Source organism: Mustelus asterias, chromosome 3 (assembly GCF_964213995.1).
Source record: "Mustelus asterias chromosome 3, sMusAst1.hap1.1, whole genome shotgun sequence".
Taxonomy (NCBI): domain Eukaryota; kingdom Metazoa; phylum Chordata; class Chondrichthyes; order Carcharhiniformes; family Triakidae; genus Mustelus; species Mustelus asterias.
This window is the reverse complement of record NC_135803.1, coordinates 116,731,182-116,745,285: the sequence shown is the minus strand read 5'-3', so window position 1 is coordinate 116,745,285 and position 14,104 is coordinate 116,731,182.

The window sequence follows — 14,104 nt, the reverse complement described above, 5'->3', positions numbered from 1 at the left end:
AGCTCCAGGGTCCCGGGTTCGATTCCCGGCTCGGGTCACTGTCTGTGTGGAGTTTGCACATTCTCCTCGTGTCTGCGTGGGTTTCCTCCGGGTGCTCCGGTTTCCTCCCACAGTCCAAAGATGTGCGGGTTAGGTTGATTGGCCATGTTAAAATTGCCCCTTAGTGTCCTGGGATGCATAGATTAGAGGGATTAGTGGGTAAAATATGTAGGGATATGGGGGTAGGGCCTGGGTGGGATGGTGGTCGGTGCAGACTCGATGGGCCGAATGGCCTCTTTCTGTACTGTAGGGTATCTATGATCTATGAAGATTTCCAAGGATTATTGCAAGGATGAGACTTTGCTTATGTGGATAGATTGTTGAAGTTAGGGATGTTCTCTTTGGAAAAGGTTGAGACAAGATTTGTTTGATGTGTTCAAGGTCATGAGGGGTCTGGAGAACATAAATGAGGAGGAATTGCTCCCGAAGGTCGAAGATCATAAGAACCAGAGATGACATAAGGAAAAACCTCTTTATGCAACAAGTGGTTTGAATCTGGAATGCGTGGCCTGAGCGTGTGGTGGAGACAGATTCGATTGCGGTTTTCAAAAGGGAACTGGATAATTATCTGAAGAGAAAATATTTTACTGGGCTACAGGCAAGAGGTGGAGGAGTGGAAGTAGCTGAGTTGCTGTCACAAGGAACTGACACAACGACAATGGGCTGAATGGCCTCCTTCTGTATTGTAACCATCTATGATTGTAGTATAGATACATTCAAGGAATTTCATAAACATATGAGGAAGAAAAATGCTGACGCATACACTGATAGTGTGATAAGAAGGGTGGGAGGAGGCTTGTATGGAGCATATGCACCAACATAGAAGGGATGGGTCGAATGGCCAGTTTCTGGACTGCTGTACCTTTTTTGTAAAACTGCAAACAGGGAATGCAAACACAAGACTGTGGTTCACATCCTCAGGTCAAGGGACTAATGTGAATAAATCTCTCTCCCCTCCCCGGCACTCTCCATCCCTCCTCCGCATCTCCTCACATTCGTCCTCCATCCCCCACCCCCTCACACTCTCTCTCTCCCCCCACCCCGTCACACTCTCCCCCACACCCCCTCACACTTTCCCCCCACCCTCTCCCCCCACCCCCCCACTCTCTCCCTCCACCCCCCACTCTCTCCCCCCCACTCTCTCCCTCTCTCTCTCCCCCCCAACCCCTCACACTCTCTCTCTCCCCCCACCCCATCACACTCCCCCACACCCCCTCACACTTTCCCCTCACACTCTCTCCCCCTCCCATCCCCTCACACTCTCTTCCCCTCCCACCCCCTCACACTCTCCCCCACCCCCTCACACTCTCCCCCCACCCGTCACACTCTCCCCCCACCCCCTCACACTGTCCCCCCACCCCGTAACACACTCTCTCTCCCCTTCACACTCTCTCTCTTACCCCCCAATCCTTCACACTCTCTCTCCCCCCCACCCCCTCGCACTCCTCTCCTCTCCCACCCCCTCACACTCTCTCTCTCCCCCCCACCCCTCACACTCTCCTCCCACCCCCTCGCTCTCTCTCTCTCTCTCCCCCCCCAACCCCTCACACACTCTCTCTCCCCCCCATTCCCTCACACTCTCCCTCTCCAACCCCCACCCCCTCACTCTCTCTATCTCTCCCCCACACCCTCACATTCTCTCTCTCTCCCCCACACCGTCACACTCTCTCTCTCCCCCACACCCCGTCACACTCTCCCCCACATCCCCTCACTCTGTCCCCCCACCCCCTCACTCTCTGCCTCTCTCTCTCCCCCCCCCCCCCTCACACTCTCTCTCCCCCCCACCCTCTCACACTCTCTCCCCCTCCCACCCCCTCACACTCTCTCTCCTCCCACCCCCTCACACTCTCTCTCTCTACCCCCACCCCGTCACACCCTCTCTCTATCCCCACCCCACCACACTCGCCCACCAGCCCGTCACACTCTCCCCCCACCCCTCACACTCTCCTCCCACATCCCCTCACACTCTCTCTCTTCACCCCCCCACCCCTCACACTCTCTCTCCCCCACCCCCTCACACTCTCTCCTCCTCCCACCCCCTCACACTCTCTCTCTTACCCCCAATCCCTCACCCTCTCTCTCCCCCCACCCCCTCGCACTCTCTCTCTCTCCCCCACCCCGTCACACTCTCCCACCAGCCCGTCACTCTCTCTCTCTCTCCCCCCAACCCCTCACACTCTCTCTCTCCCCATCCCCTCAAACTCTCTCTCTCCCCCCACCCCCTCAAATTCTCTCTCTCTCCCCCCCCACCCCCACAAACTCTCTCCCCCCACCCCCTCACATCTTCTCTCTCCTCCCACCCCCTCACACTCTCTCTCTCTACCCCCACCCCGTCACACCCTCTCTCTATCCCCACCCCACCACACTCGCCCACCAGCCCGTCACACTCTCCCCCCACCCCTCACACTCTCCTCCCACATCCCCTCACACTCTCTCTCTTCACCCCCCCACCCCTCACACTCTCTCTCCCCCCACCCCCTCACACTCTCTCCTCCTCCCACCCCCTCACACTCTCTCTCCCCCACCCCCTCACACTCTCTCACTCTCCCCCATCCCGTCACACTCTCCCACCAGCCCATCACACTCTCCTCCCAGCCCCCTCACTCTCTCTCTCTCCCTCCCAACTCCTCACACACTCTCTCTCCCCAACGCCCTCACACTCTCCCTCTCCCCGTCACACTCTCTCTCCCCGCCCCTTCCCACCCCCTCACACTCTCCCCCCACCCCGTTACACTCTCCCCCCACCCCGTCACACTCTCCCCCCACCCCGTCACACTCTCCCCCCACCCTGTCACACTCTCTCTCTCTCTCTCCCCACCCCGTCACACTCTCTCTCTCCCCCTCACACTCTCTCTCTTACCCCCAATCCCTCACCCTCTCTCTCCCCCCACCCCCTCGCACTCTCTCTCTCTCCCCCACCCCGTCACACTCTCCCACCAGCCCGTCACTCTCTCTCTCTCTCCCCCCAAACCCTCACACTCTCTCTCTCCCCATCCCCTCAAACTCTCTCTCTCCCCCCACCCCCTCAAATTCTCTCTCTCTCCCCCCCACCCCCACAAACTCTCTCCCCCCACCCCCTCACATCTTCTCTCTCCCCCACCCCCTCACACATTCTTTCTCGCCCCACGCCCCTCACACTCTTTTTCTCTCCCCTCCCCTTCACACTCTCTCTCTACCTCCACGCCCTCACACTCTCTATCTCCCCTCCACCCCGTTGCACTCTCTCTCCCCTGACTCTCCTCACCACCTCCTCACTCTTTCTCTTTCCCCCACCCCCTCACAATCTCCCCCCATCCCCTCTCACTCTCCCCGCACCCCCGCACACTCTCCCCCCATCCACCTCCTCACTTTTCCTCCCCCCACCAACTCCCTCACTCTCTCTCCCCTCCACTCCCTCACACTCTCTCTCTCTCTCTCCCACCCCCTCACACTCTCCCCCCCACCCCCTCACACTCTCCCCCCATCCCCACACTCTCTCCCCTCCACCCCCTCACTCCCCCCACCCCCTCACACTCTCGCCCCACCTACACACTCTCTCCCCTCCACCCCCACACTCTCTTTCCCCCCACCACCCTACTCTCTCTCTACCCCCACTCCCTCACACGCTGTCTCTCCTCCACCCCCTCACATTCTCCCACCATCCCCTCACTCTCCTCCCCACCTCCTCACTCTTTCTCTTTCCCCCCACCCCCTCACAATCTCCCCCCATCCTCTCTCACTCTCCCCCCATCCACCCCCTCACTCTCTCCCCTACCCACCCCCTCACTCTCTCTCCCACCACGCCCTCACTCTCTTTACCCCCACCAACTCCCTCACTCTCTCTCCCCTCCACTCCCTCACACTCTCTCTCTCTCTCTCCCATCCCCTCACACTCTCCCCCCACCCCCTCACACTCTCCCCCCACCCCCTCACACTCTCCCCCCACCCCCTCACACTCTCCTCCCCCCCCCTCACACTCTCCCCCCCACCCCCTCACACTCTCCCCCCACCCCCTCACACTCTCCCCCCCACCCCCTCACACTCTCCCCCCCACCCCCTCACACTCTCCCCCCACCCCCTCACACTCTCCCCCCACCCCCCAGAGAATGATCGGGCCTCCCCTCCCCCCCCACCAGAGATACATCTGACCCACCTCCTCCTCCTCCCCGACCAGAGAATGATCGGGCCCACCTCCCCTTCCCCCTCACCAGATGACAATCTGGCCTCCTTCTGCCCTCCCCCCCACCCCCCCCCCCCCCGCCCCCCACCAGAGAGCGATCCGTCCTCCCTCCCCCTCATCCACCAGAGATATATCTGACCCACCTCCTCCTGCGCCCCTCCCCCCCCCCCCCCCCAACCAGAAAATGATCGGGCCTCTCTTCTCCCACCAGAGAATGATCTGGCCCACCTCCCTCCCCCCCTCCACCACCGGTCTGAGTCAGAGAGCCATTGGAAGCTCTGAACTTACCTCTTCACCAGCTGGAGCGCCCGAAACAGACCTTTTGCCGAGCACGTCTGTTTTGCGCCGAATCTGGACATGTGAACACGATGGTAAAGGGGGAAATGCTGGTAAAGTTGGGCGGGCAGTTCATTAATTCAATTTAAATGCATGCAAATGCATTTAGCCCGTTCTGGGCGCGAATCGGATCGCAGCCATTCCCGGGTCTCAGTAAAGTGGGCATCTGCGCGGACGCGGGTGCGGATCGCGTTAATGGCTTCACGCCCGACTTTACCATGTTTTCATGTCCGAAAATGGGTGCGTCGCAATGGTAAAATCAGGCCCTTTGTTTTCTTTTCTTCCTATGTTTCTTATCTATTATATTTTAACTGTGGTGCATTATCTTTCTTCATCTTGCTGCAGTTGGTCACACAGTCGATCACAGCATCCTCCTCCAACGTATTTCCACTGTTGTTCAGCTTAGTGTGACTGCCCCAGATTAATTTTACACTTACCTATCTGATTGTCGCTAGGTGACCTTACCAGAAAAAAACAGAAAACTAAATTTATCACCTTCACTGCCAAGCATAAACTCTGTACTCCTGCCAATGACTCTGGCCAGGATTCTTCAGCCGTTCATGCCAGCGGGATTTTCTGGTCCTGCTGCGATGATCGGAAATTCGGTTGAGCACCACATTCTCCGTCCTCGCTGGCAGCGGGGCATGAACGGCCGGAGAATTCTGGCCTCGATCCTTTCTCTCAAACATTGTACAAGGCAGAGTCTGTTTGTAATCTCATTATCCTGGTTTACTTCAATTCCAACCCCATATCCTCTCTACCACACTGTCCTTATTTTAAATCTTTCCATGGTCTTACCCTTTCTTTGTAACTTCCGATTAGCCCCTTAACCCACCCCACAACCTCTCCATTTCTCCAACACATGCCTCTCTCTTCAGCCCATCGTTGGTGGGTATGTTTTTAGCCATTTTGGAACCATGCTGTGGAATTCTTCACTAAATTCCCTCAACTTTGCTCCCTCTTTTTTTTAAGAACGTCCGTTTTTAAGAACTTTTTAAAAACCTATCTGTTGACTGAGTTTCTGATCAGTTATGGTGGCCATGAAGGAACAGGGGATTGTCAAAGACCTCCCCTTGGGCTTCATTGAGTATAAATTCTCCTATAAATAAAAGCAAATCACTGCCGATGCTGCAATCTGAAACCAAAAGAGAAAATGCTGGAAAATCTCAGCAGGTCTGGCAGCATCTGTGAGGAGAACGGAGCTGACGTTTCGAGTCCAGACGAACTAAAAGGGCAGCCTGAGTAGGGGGCCCAAAGGGTCCTCTGGACTTGAAATGTCAGCTCTTTTCTCTCCTTACAGATGCTGCCAGACCTGCTGAAATTTTCCAGCATTTTCTCTTTTGGCATGAATTCTCCAAATGAGTGAGTGGGCTCTAGCCCAATGGGAAACGAGCAGCGGGGTCTTAAAACCCGCTGCCTCAACTCGGACTGGTATTCTGTAGGCCTCTGTGCTGGGAGCTGTGTACGGTAAGCTGCAGGTGGGGATCATCTCCACTTTCTATGTAAAGGATTACGGTGATCGAAGACTGGCCTTGATGAGATTATTACATTGGTGACAAGGAGTCAAACAAGTCTTTTTCTCCAGGCAACCTTCATCGTCAAGAACAAGCAACTCTACTCTGGTAAGAAAAAAAAACTCTCTTTAGTAAACTTAAAACCTATGCTGCGAGCGTAGAAGACGGTTCCCTATACACAGAGCACATCCATTACTTCCTCTGGGCTAATAATATTGAGGGAGATGAAAAACAGAAAATAATCTTATTTACAGCATGCAGGGCCCTGGCATTCAGCATGATAAAAATTCTGACCTAGCCAGGTGTCCCTGACTCAAAAACTTTTAGCAAACTAGTAGACTTGGTAAAACCCACTATGAGCTGAAGCCCTCAATTATACTCCAGCAATACCACTTTAACATAGCAGGGAGAATCCCTGGGGAACTTGTCACTGAATTTTTGGCCCGGTTATAGAAACTGGCACAACATTGTGAATTCGCACCACCCCAAACAAAATGTTGCGAGTCAGATTGATATACAGAATTAACAACTTGAAGCTCAAACAAAGTTATTGGCAGAATTTGGATTTTAAAAATACCACTGAAATAGCTCTATCACTGGAAAACAGTGAGAAAGGGGCTCAGGGGTCACGGGGGTGGCAGATAGCAACGTACTCTCATTAGCAGCAGGGGCCACTCCTCTGCCGCCCAGCACGTCGCCAAGCCTGGTCACTCTGGCACCCACAGCTCGTCTCACTGCCAGCCACTGGAAATGGAGTTGGTGGAGGAGCGGATTCCTGAGCAGCAACTTCCGGACGACTGCCACTCCTCCAAACGGGAGAGATCTGCAGCATGAGGTGACCGTGTCCCAGACTTTGAGTAGGTCCTGGTAAAAGATGTGTAACACCTGCACAGAGTTACGAAGACCCTAAGGTCTACTAACAGGAGCTGCACGTCATAATTCAAGTTGTGCACCAGGCAGAAGAAATACATCGCCAGGGCACGCCATCGAGGAGGAAGCTCAACATGAAGGTATCGCTGCAGGGTCTGAAGGTGGAAGGTCACCACTTGGGTGTGAAGGCACACCAGCGCCTGACTGTCCTCCTTCAGCAGGAGATTTAGAACTGCAGCAGCAACCCAGTGCAGTCTTTTGTCCCAGAAAAAATACACGGGCATTCTCCAGCTGGTTGTGACAAAATCAAGGGGAGGGGTCAAAGTGGTACCACAACATGGAGGCAATCAGCTGGTTTATTATGAGACCTCGAGCCCTGTAAGACAGCACTCAGAGCAGCCCTGTCCAACGATTCTGGCGAGCGGCGACCTTGGCTTCCAGCTCCTGCCAATTTGCCAGCCAGGATTCCTCAGCCAAGCAAAGATGGACTCCCAAGTAGAGGAGGCTGTTCCTGCTCCAGGGGAAAGGCCTGAGACTCCTTGGGGAGGGGGGGTCCATCTGCCACAGATCGAACAGCAGTCCGGAACACTTTGCTCAGTTGATCCTGGCAGAGTACACGGCCTGGCACTCGTGTATCTGCCGCAGGTCAGCGCATCCGTGAAGATGAGGAGCAGATCATCAGCATAGGCTGACAGGATCACACTGATGCTCGACCTCTGCAAACCTGGCAATCTCCTCCACAAGAGGCGATGGTGATATTATTAGAGAGTTGCCACAAGCTGCTGTTTTACTTTCAGTTTTGTACTCTGCAGAGCAGAGAACAGCTTTTTCAATAAAACCTGATGTATATTAGTTTGAATTGAAGTGTGCAAATCAAGTCTTTTATTTGTGTAAAACCCGCAACCCCTAATGTGGTCAGGATATTACAATTTGATCCTTTTGTTAATTTGATATACTCAAAAGAGTATAAAGGAGAGGAAAATGGATGAAATTCTGGACCATAATAGACTAGAATCAATAACTATTGACAGGAGGGCTGTAGGTTGTAGAGTTTACCCAACCTGTGATCATAATTATTTCTCTACATAAATGCTGAATTGTACCCAAGATAGAGCTAGAGTGAAATGATGATGCAAAAGTTGAAATTAGTACATCAATCATTAGCAGAGTGATGAAGCATGAGAATAATTCAACAACAATCTATTCTAAATATTGAATCAAAGTCAGGTTTAAGAAATAAGGAAAATTACTGGACATGACTTGGGATTCCTGCCGCAGCGTAACTACATTTTGAAGCCAAAAAAGGAATTTGTTGAGTCCTGTATAAACATAAGGGTATTAAATTGATGAGCAAACTGCCTCAATGTTTAATAGATTCCACATGTAACTTGAAGCATAATTTAAGTATATCAAGCATAGAAAGCCGGTGTCACTGCCATTCTGTCAGTGTGGTTTATCCAGAAAAACCTCCATTATCACTGATGCATGGCTAAGAACATGTGTCTGTAGGCACTTTAGTTACAAGTAGTTGCAGGAAGATTGTTTTTATTGACATCAGTGCCAAGATCATGATATTGGTTGTGACAAAGAGAACCAAATTTTAAATGGCAACCATTTTCAAAGAGACATTTGCATTTGCGAAATAATGCATTGACGCAGATTTTCTGAATTATAGAGCATTCATATGAATCCAACAGGGATTATCATATGTGCCAGCCACCTTCTATAAAGGCAGATAAAAATCCTATCCATGGGGGAGGGGCACGGGGAGGGGGTGGGGTGGTGGTGGTGGGGAGGGGGGGAGGTGGATACAGGTCGAGGCTAGGGGATGTTTATTTTTTTATTGAGAGCCATATAGGAACTCACTCTGGCGGGGATGGGGGCATAGGATTGGCGGGCCTGATAGAGCTGGAAAGGCCAGTTCCACAGATATCGGGGCACCCTTTTTAAAAGGTGCTCCGATCTCAAAGTTAAAGAACCCCCCCGCGGATATTGAGAACCCCGGTGGAGAAGGAGAACCTCCCCAACTCTCACACGCAGAGAGGCAAAGCCCCAGCACCAAGCAGGCATCGTCCCGACCCAAACCTCCCCCAACTCAGTCCCTGTGCCCACCCCACAATGAGAGTCTCTGCACCTCTCCAACCCAGTGCAGGCACAACCCCCTCATCAACCATTGAACCTCCCCCCACATATAAGGGAAACCTCCAAATGGATCTTCCCGGAGCGTCTGTCCTGGCAGTGCCAAGTGCCAGGTTGGCACTGCCAGGTTGTCAGGGGACAGGGTACTGCCCAGCCATGTCAGTTACCAACCAGGGGCTATATTCACCTGCACGCCCTTGGTTTGCTCATCACAGCTAGTTTCTGTTTTTAAAAACCAGCAGTGATTCCCACTGGCATGGGGGCAATAATCAACTTTGCAGGGCACAACAGTGGAAAGCCTTTTAATGAGATTTAAATTCATGCTAATCAGCTTCATGCTCTTTCTGGGGAAGATCGCATACTGAGATCTTGCAGGCGCAAATCCTGTTATTGCCCTCTCACAAGATCTAGCAACCATAATGAAATTTGGACCCATGGCGATTGGGCCTGTTAAATCTCGCCCACTGTGTTTCAGATATCTGACCCTGGGAAAAGTTAAAAATTAATAGATTTTGAGCAAAAGGCATGGGGAAGATGGGGGAAAGTAAATACAAGGGAAGGTCCATGACTGGTGGCAGGGTGGCACAGTTGTGAGCACTGCTGCCTCATAGCACCAGGGACCTGGGTTCGATTTCCAACTTGGGTTACTCTCCGTGTGAAGATTACACATTCTCTGCATGGGGTTTCCTCTGGGTGTTCCGGTTTCCTCCCAAAGACTTGCGGGTTAGGTAGATTGGCCATCCTAAGCTGTCCCTTAGTGTCAGGGGGACTTGCTAGGGTAAATGTATGGGGAAGGGGCCTCGGTGGGATTGTGGTCAGTGCATACCCGATGGGCCGAATGGCCTCCTTCTGCACTGTCGGGATTCTATGATTCTATTCTCTGACTGGGTGTAGGGCAGGAGAGGTTAAATGACGAAAGGTTTCATGGTGAAAAGCTAAAAGAACGGGTAATGGGGCAAGTAAAGAAACAGAATGTGTCTAGAGGTGTAAATTCCAGGATCCTCAATAGTTGCCATTTGAAAGCAAAGAATGTGGTCTGACAAATTTTCCAGATTTTATTTCACCCAAAAGTGGTTAGAATTTTAAAATCTGATTTTGTGTGGAAAGTTGAGCATATGAAGATATCACAATTGAATAGGATTGGCTGGATGGATCAGTAGATCTTTACAAGTCTGTCATTTCTTGCCTTATTATTTTTGATAAGATTAACACATTCTGATTAAGATCCCATAGTTCTTCTGGGAGGTGCATGAAGAGTTTGAACACAAAGCAAAAGGTTCTCCTCTGACAGCGAAGACAGGTAAAAATGACCTGTGCAAACCAACCTCATGGCACAGTGGCTAGCTCTGCTGCCTCATAGCGCCAGGGGCCTGGGTTCAATCCCGGCCTCAGGTGACTGTGTGTGTGAAGTTTGCATATTCTCCCCATGTCTTCATGCGTTTCCTCCGGGTGCTCCAGTTTCCTCCCCCAGTCCAAAGATGTGCAGGTTAGGTGGATTGGCCATGTTTAATTGCCCCTTAGTGTCAGGGGTATTAGCAGGATACACACGTGGGGTTACGGGGCTAGGGCCTGGGTGGGATTGTTGACGGTGCAGACTCGATGGACCGAATGACCTCCTTCTGCACTGTTGAGATTCTATTCCATGATTCACTGCAAACCAACAAAACAGCAGTGGCGTACCATCACTTGGGCAGCTAGGTGTAGATTATACTAACAATATCTAATGTTACGTACATGTTATAAATAATTGTACAAATTACATTAGTTATTTGATAAAGAGGACACTATTGTTCAACCTACAATAGAAACCATTGTTTCTCTGGGTATATTGGACCAAATTATTATAGCCTCTTATCTAAAGAGGATTCTGTTTCACAAGTTTCAGTGTTTCAATTTGAAAGAGAAACCCTTGCTCAGCTTAACCTGAGAGATTCCTTTCAACTCAACACCCACAATCTGAGTGATCATCCCAAAGGTTCAGTTCAGCTAAAAGTGCAGAATTATACAACACCTTCAATGTGTGAATTGTAACATACCTAGATGGCATTGCAACATGTCACAAAAAAACATGTAAAATTTTGCATGACTTCGTTAAAACATTTGCTTATGTCAAACTTTTAGTACTGACTGCCAATTTTTATTTGACTTACAAATAGTGGGTAATCTGTGGCACCATTTGAATACGTTTTCTTTAACAATTGTTGTAAGCCTTATACATGTCCTAAATTAGAGGTTTCACTACTGTTACGATCTCACTCAAAACCAGTAACTTAAAAAAACCCTGAAAAGAATGAAGCCACAAGATTCCATGGCTTAAGCAAAATAATTTTTGCTATACAAATAGAATCAAAACACTAAATAGCAACTTAGCCAACGCCCTGTACTCTAAAACCGAGAATCAAAATAAGTTAAGCATGAATTAACAGGGAAGTTGGGGTTAATTATAAACTATAAGCATTAAATTGCAGCTACAACTAGGACAGATCTTATGAATTGGTTCAGCAGTTCATCCCGATTTGTTGTCAATACAAGTCACAAAGCCTCTTGTCTTCCTCATGAAGAATTTCAGCTCCTCTTCTCGTGGGCCGATTGGGGCTAAGTGTCCACATCGGTTGGAAACATAGAAAAAGTAGGTGCAGGAGTAGGCCATTCGGCCCCTCGAGCCTGCACCACCATTCAATATGATCATGGCTGACCATGCACTTCCAGTACCCCATTCCCGGTTTCTCTCCATACCCCTTGATCCCTTTAGCCGCAAGAGCCATATCCAGCTCCCTCTTGAACATATCTAACAAACTGGCCCCAACAGCTTTCTGTGGTAGAGAATTCCACAGGTTCACAACTCTCTGAGTGAAAAAGTTCTTCCTCATCTCAATTCTGAATGGCTTACCCTTTTTCTTAGACTGTGACCATTAGTTCTGGACTTGCCCAACATCGGGAACATTCTTCCTGCATCAAGCCTGTCCAGGCCCATCAGGATTTTATGTTTCCATGAGATCCCCTCTCATTCTTCTAAATTCCAGTGACTACAAGCTCAGTCGATCAGGTCTCTCTTCATATATCAGTCCTGCCATTCCAGGAGTCATTCTGGTGAACCTTTGCTGGACTCCCTCAAACCCTAATGGGGGGCATAAGTGGGGGTCTGATGAGGGTTCAGGTTGGGTCACTCTCAAACCTGCAAAATGTGGAAGGGTGCGTGATGATGCGGAGGGTGCCCCTCTTTGCTGGGGGGTATTAGAATTTGCATAATAATTGGGTTGCTGTCTGCTCTGGGCAGGAACCCGATTGGGGTCAATGGGGCAGGTCAGGTGAATCCAGGTTGCCCTCGTGCCCAGTGGGAGTCCTAATTTTTGGCCGACACCCCATTCAGCAGGCCACCAGGATTCCCGCTGGCTGTCTGGCGAGTTCAGTGAATCCCCTCTAATCGTTCTTCTGATCCTTGGCTTAAAGCAGTGCACAACCAACACAAGTTTCATGGGCATAGCTTTGACCAGAAATAGCACAGATCTGCAGAACCTCCTCAATTCTGCTTATCGCAGTCCCAAGTAACAGAAACAGCTGCAGCAACTATATCTTTGCTTGTTCTCTGCTTCTAGGTAAAGCCTCTGTCTTCTTTAGCCTGCCTGTACTTCACCACTGGATGCATTGTCTACCGAGCACTGATGGCTCTATCTCCTATATAGTTTCAACCAGAGGTTTTTGGTTCCAATCTCAGTTTCACTCTTAGGTTTATTTAGAAACTGGTATGGTAGGGTCAATTTCCTTACTCAATTTTTCTTTTTACTTAGAGTCTGTCTCAAAAAATAAAATAAGGTAAGAGTTTTAACAACACCAGGTTAAAGTCCAACAGGTTTATTTGGTAGCAAATGCCATTAGCTTTCGGAGCGTTGCTCCTTCGTCAGATGGAGTGGATATCTGCTCTCAAACAGGGCATACAGAGACACAGAATCAAGTTACAGAATACTGATTAGAATGCAAATCTCTACAGCCAACCAGGTCTTAAAGATACAGACAATGTGAGTGGAGGGAGCATTAAGCACAGGTTAAAGAGATGTGTATTGTCTCCAGACAGGACAGCCAGTGAGATTCTGCAAGTCCAGGAGGCAAACTGTGGGGGTTACTGATAATGTGACATAAACCCAAGATCCCGGTTTAGGCCGTACCTACTCTTGCAACTCGGCCAACGTTGTCTACCTGATATACTGCAGGAAAGGATGTCCCGAGGCATGGTACATTGGGGAAACCATGCAGACGCTACGACAATGGATGAATGAACACCGCTCGACAATCACCAGGCAAGACTGTTCTCTTCCTGTGGGGGAGCACTTCAGCAGTCACGGGCATTGAGCCTCTGATCTTCAGGTAAGCGTTCTCCAAGGCGGCGTTCACGACATACAACAGCGCAGAGTCGCTGAGCAGAAACTGATAGCCAAGTTCCGCACACATGAGGATGGCCTTTTGCTAGACTTTTGCTTGAATAAACAGACCAAAAACACTTATTTAAACATTTCTGTAGTTTAAACCACAGAACAAAACTTTCCCCTTTTGTTTCTAACACAAGAACACACTTCAGTTATATACTGTCCCTCCAGTAATTATACAATTTTCCCAGCCACAGTCCAAAGCGATTCTTAGCTCCTGAGGATTTACATCTGTTCTGTTCCTTTCACAGCTCGTAACTTTTAACCCTAGAACTTTCACATTGAGGGCTTTGCCTGAAAATTCTCCCTCAAATCCTCACAAATGTGATCGCTTCAATCTATGTATGAGCTTCCACCCGCAATCCCATCCAGTGAACCGCAGAGATTTTCGACCTCGAGCTGTGTTCTGTCCTAGATCCTGGCGAACTGACTTAGGGAGTTTCAGGGCTTTCTTTGAAACCCATCCCCCTCTTGAAGTCCCTTTGTGTGGGCAACATGAGTCATATGGGCCTTGTATTCAGGTAGAAATGCCGATTAGCTATTCTTGCGATTCCAACTCTTTTTTATCTTTATGTGAATACCTTACACCTTCTTTCCAGCAAATAACCTGCCCCCCCCCCTTTTAA